Source organism: Lichenostomus cassidix, chromosome Z (genome assembly GCF_008360975.1).
Source record: "Lichenostomus cassidix isolate B80296 chromosome Z, HeHo_3.0, whole genome shotgun sequence".
Classification (NCBI taxonomy): domain Eukaryota; kingdom Metazoa; phylum Chordata; class Aves; order Passeriformes; family Meliphagidae; genus Lichenostomus; species Lichenostomus cassidix.
Genome location: NC_139511.1, coordinates 51804905 through 51810744, shown reverse-complemented (window position 1 = coordinate 51810744; position 5840 = coordinate 51804905).

Below are 5840 nucleotides of genomic sequence, written 5' to 3'. Positions count from 1 at the left end.
GGAGGAAAGCCATCCATAGGGCGACCTTCGGGACCTTCTTAAAGCTGGCCAGAAAGAAAAGGGGGGAAAAAGGCAGTGGAAAGGTCATCTCCCAGCTTAAATCACCTAGTGCACTGCCTCTTCCCGGCGGTGGTCCAGGAAGCCAATAAAGGGAGGATGCCCCACCACCACCCCCGGCGACTAGGAGGGTCTTTTCCCTCCTCCCTTCAACCACTAACTCCTCCTTCGCGGTTCCCATCTGGCCGGCATTGACCAGAGAGAGCAGAGTTGCGCCAGCGTCCCGTCGCCCCTCGCACAGCCGGACCCAGCTCCAGCTCCGCAGCCGTTCCCCTGCCTGGATTCCCGTGTCAGAGAGTTGAGATGTTAACTACAGCAAAATGCGAGGCTTAAAGTCCCTGATGCATGATGAATGGGTGCTGGGCCAGCATCTTAAAATCTATGCTTTTGCTTCTCCTTAAACACTTTAAATTGACAGCGCAATAGATCAAACGCTTTTACTGAGAGGAGAAGCTTTGGCAATTTAATTTAACCAAGTGCACACTTATCAGCATCCCAGTCCCGTGTCCGTTCCGTCCCGTCCATCGTCGCACCCCCGCCGCCGACGCTTCCCCAAGCGATTACCCCTTCCCCGGGTGAGCGGGGACCGGGAGGGGGTGACAGCCCGGCCCCGGGGGTTCGTGGCGCCCACGGCTCCCATCTCCTGCCGACTGACCGGCCGGCATCTCTCCCTTCCTCCATCCCTCCCTCCCCTTTCCCCTTCCTTCCCTTCCCTCCCCCGCCTCTCCTCCGGGTGGAGAAGTTGGCGCGCTGCCCATTCAGGCATTCAGCGTCAGCTCCTCAGGGATCAGCAAGCAAAGTCACAGTCTGCACAAACAGAGCTTTCAAATTCATAAAATTCATAGGATTTTTCACAAATGAATGAACACAATTTTCTACCAATTTCCTCATTATGCAAATATGCAAAATATCAAATTTAGGCCAATTAGGGTCCTCCACAGTCCCAAATTCACCCGTTTAAGCCATAATTGCAGAAACTATCAAATAATTACGGTCGCTAATTGGAAATATTTGTGACAGATACAACAAATTCTTGCGCAAATTACATTTCATTCTAGGAACCACTGCGCGCCACTGAAATTTTATCGAAGTCTAATTTAACTTACATAATGAGTTGAATTGAGTACTTGTTATCAAATTTGAGCAATTCATAGCCCCGTAATGTGGAATGATCAAATAAATTAAAAGGGAATTTATTCAATATTTTGTTGCGATCCTTTTTTTCGAAACCATTGCTATTTTGTAGCGAATTTCCTTCTGCTCCGGCTGCCCGAGGTGGGTGACATGTGTCATAAAAACCCCAGCAGCAGCCGGAGAAGCAGCAGCAGCCAAGTGTCCTGAGAGCTGACAGAAGATAAAGGGCAACATTTCCAGTTATAGCTTCTTCCCCCGCACTATCACTCTTCCTGCAGATGGAGGGAGAGGGATCGTAAAACGCACGCTCTTACTTTGAAAAATACCTTCGGATCCTACATCATTTCATTTTTTCCTTTTTTTTTCCTTTTTTTTTTTTTTTTTTTTTTCTTTGATAATGCTTCCGGGTGACAGAGGAGCAGAAGGGTGAGCATGTCGCGGCCCCGGCTGTGCCAGCGGCAGCCACTCGCCGGGACGAGCTCGGGGGCCGCGGTCCCCGGGCACCAGGCAGTGCCCCCCAGCGCCATCCATCTCGGCGTGGAGAGAGGGCCGTGCCTTTCGGGGAGGCCTCCCCCCCGCTCCGCTCCCACGTGCGTGCACAGGAGCACGCGTGGGCGCGGGGCTGCCGCTCCGCCGTCCGAGCCGGCTCCGGAGCGCAGTGCCCGTGCGTGGCGGTGCGGGCACGTCGCTTTGTGTGCAGCCAGAGGCTCTGTAGCCGCTTCTGGCAGCTCGGGGAGGGGGGCTCCGGGTGAAAGGACCGCGTAAAATGCAAACTAATGCTGTGCATTTGTACACAATAACTGGGTATAACAGATAATTATTAAATACATACTTTGGTCTTGTTCGTAAGACATTATATACAACCTATATTTATATCTATACCCCTTGAGTTACCCTCCAAGAAGAAGGTCAGTTCCCTGGACATGAACATTTATTTTTCTTTCTCACAGCATACACACACACGCACACATTTTTTAACTGCCTGTGGCCTCGTTGGCGGATTATAAATGTCTCCTTCTCGCTGTGATTTGTTTAATCCGTGGAAATGGTGCTGGTCCTATGTAAACAAGCCAAGTGCGGAATGAAGGCAGTCACCCATGCGTGGCCAGCCTGCCTATTTGTCAGAAAACCTTCATAAATACTGAGCCGGGGCTGGGCAAGGATGTGATGTCTCCATTTTTGCCAGGAAAGGGCACGGGGAAGACAAAGCGAGGCAGAGCGCCGTGTAACCTTTCAGGGAGAGCGAGCGCGGTGCTCCCGCCCGCCGGGGCCGGGGCTGGGGCCGGGCCCGGTCCTGGTCCTGCCTCGCCGCCGCCGCCCGCCCCGGGGATGGTGAACCGGCGCTCGGGAGGCAGTGCAATAACACCCTTATAGAATGCAAGCGTCCAGCATATTCACGCGTGCAAAATCACACACCAAGCCCAAGGCGCCAAGCGGTTGTCGTTCAGGTTTTTCATTTCATTTTGGTTATTTGGGGGATTTTTGGGGGATTGTTTTTGTTTGGTCGGTTTGTTGGGCTTTTTTTTTAATTGTAGGATGAGTGAGGGTGGAAAGGTGATATCCTCTTCATGTCCTTTGCTCCAGCTCCTACTGTCTTTTTATTCCCTGCAAACCTGTGAGGACCAGCATTTTTTTTTTTGGCCTCATTTTTTTGAGGGGGGTGTATTTCTTTCTGTTAACACTTATTAATCTAGAATGTCACTGTGATTGAACAAAATCTTAATTGTTCTTAAAGACTGCCTTACTGCATCATTACAAGAACTTATTGTGTCCACCGTGTTATTTATTTACATTTTACTTGAGGAAAAGCGCCTGTGCGCCTAATCAGACACTTTATAACAAAACCAGTAATTACTTCCGGTAATTACCATGCCCCTTATTTAAAAAAAAAAAATTAAAAAGTGAGAAAATGTCTAGTATTAAAACGTGAAAGCAGCTATTAATCAAACCTTTACACCTTCTTTAACTCAGGCGTGATGGTGGGTGTTATCATAAATCTACTCTGATAGTAACACAAGAATAATGAGTTCAGTAATGATACCGATGATGATGATAATGATTTTAACCAACAAAGAATGGTGTAGATTTATTGCTAATAATGTGGTACAGGAACCTCTTCATTAAAATTACCTATATGTACTCCTCACTGTTGAAAAGGAGATTACAAAGAGTAGTTTTGCGCATTACCACAGCCCCACGCAGCCGCCGGGGAGAGGCTGCGGGCAGCACCCGAGGCCCTGACCCCGCGCCCGGCCGTGCCGCGGGGGGATGCGGGGGCAGGGGTGCTCCTGCCCGGCGGAGCTGAGGGTGGGCGGCTGGGCCGGGGGGAGCTCACCGGGAGGAAGAGATCCCATCTGCCCCCGGCTAGGCCAGGCCACGCCACTGCAGGCTGAGGCGAGGACAGGAACCCCTCCGAAGCCCGCATTCCTTGCTGGTTGCCAGCTTCGGGGCAGGCTGCGAGTGACCTTCCCGAGTCACGGGCGGAAGAGCCGGCCAGGGGTTTGCTGCAGGAGCAGCTGCCCCCGCCCGAGCCTCCTGCCCGCCCCTGGTCCTGTGCCACAGCCGGGCTCCCGGCTCCGCTCCTGTAACCGCGCCGAGGAAAACCCATCCCGCCAGCCCTCCTTCCGCCGGGCGACGGTGCGCATGGGCCGACTTCTTAACACTTCTCCAGCTCTCCTAAAAACTCCTGGCCCGCGTCCCTCGCTCCATTGGGACGCAAGACGCGGCTATATGTGTAGTGTCTTGCCTCTAATCCGTTTGCAATAAGGAATTTTCAATGTTAAAAATGCTAATAAAATTGATTCAGGTAAGATGCGCTTAATAAAATAGTGACATAATTACACTTTGTACATAATAATACATCTGTAGTATTATAACCTTGGCTATGAGTTATGAAATCAGTGTATAGGCCAATTAGCTACATAGGGTTTTTTTAACTAAGACACTATAAACACTGGTTTTAAATGTCCTAATTAGTTACTTGCTCATTAATTAACTTTCTGATTAATTGTGTAGCAATCTAATTTGCAGATGAGGCACTTAAACAGTGATACCTTGTAACTCTTTCGTCTTTAAAATTCGTAATTAAAATACAGTTTCGCAACTGGTCGGTCCGCAGGTTTGGAGGGAGATGCCCTGCCAGGGGAGAGGCGACTCGGGCGACCCCTTTCAGAATTTGATCCCCTTGGGTGATGCTGTGGCGCTGTTCCCTCACCCTGGAGGAGGGTGTCCAGCTCCACAAACACGGCGTGGCCCCGGGCCCTTTCTGAAGGGTGTATCGGCTCGGTATCTCATTCTTCGAGTCGTCTTTCGCCCCTCACAGGGGAATCCGCAGTGGCTTGCGGAGTGGTTTTCCTCCCTTCCCCACCCCCATGCCCACTGGCATCTGATCCGGGAGGGGTGATTTAATGTGCCGGACCACAGGATAATGGCAGGAGTACATTTAAATCACTGCCTGGCCGCTATTGTAATACCCCGTGGCGGTACCATTAGCATCAGAAAGCCAGGCGCTGTCATGAATCGCTGTTTTCCACCAGAGCCATTGTGGCCCGGGTTTGTCTCTGGTCCCAACCTGCAAAAGCCTTTAGCCCTTATGGCAGATCATTCTCTAAGTGAATAGAGATGAAGGCAGGGATATTAAGTGACTCTATAAAACATCCCGGACACAATTGTGTGATTGATGGAGGACAAAGTGGGAACAGCAGGACACGGGATCCTGGGAGAAGCAGCCCTGTCAGTGCGAGAAACCCATCTCTGGAAACAGCTTCTCCTGGTGGAGTTTGCAGTCTATTTGTATGAGTAATCAGCTGATACCCCTCTCTGTCAGCCGTGTTTACTCACTGATTTTCTCAACAAGACAACCATTGACACTGGATGGATGGGGCTAATCTGGCGCAGAACTGGCGGCTTTGCAGAGGCTACAGGTCGAAAATAGAGCGCCGTGCCAGCTTCACCTCGCCTAATCTAGCGGCTAATATTTATTAGAGCCAATTTAGACCGCGCTCCCGCAAAGAGCAAGGAAAGGCCCGGGTGCAATTAATAACACAAGCAACAACAATTGCCAGGCACATCCGCAAATACAGGACGCGAAGAAACGCAGGAGAGGGGGCACCCACGGGCACCCCGCCCCAAAAAGGGGATCGGGGCGCTTTAGAAAGAAAACTAAAAAAACTAACCACCTCAAAGCACCACCACAAAACAAACCCAGAAGGGAGAGAGGCGAGACAGCCATCAGGGGTGCGCACGCACGCACACACACAGACATACACAGACCCTTCTGCGGCCCGCGGAGCCAGCGCAGCAGCCGCGGGTCGAGGCGGAGCGGGGCGCGGTGCGGCTCCCCTCGGCTTGCGGCGGGGAGCGCGGGCGGCCCGTGTCCGTATCCCTGCTCGCCTGGTCCCGACCCCCTCTCTCCCGAGCCGGCGGCAGCTCCTTGCTAATTGCTCGGCTCCCTTCATGCACACATCTCCACTAATTTTCCATTTCTCATTCTGCAGGTAGGTGGTGGGAGGCGGCTCGGGGAATACGGCACATTCTCTTAGCTACCGCATGAATACAGTTTGTGGTGTCCATCAAGTCCTTCTTGTAAAGGTGGTTTGGTAAATTAACAGATTCGCTGTATAATCAGGCATGCGGTACAGAGGCCAGTG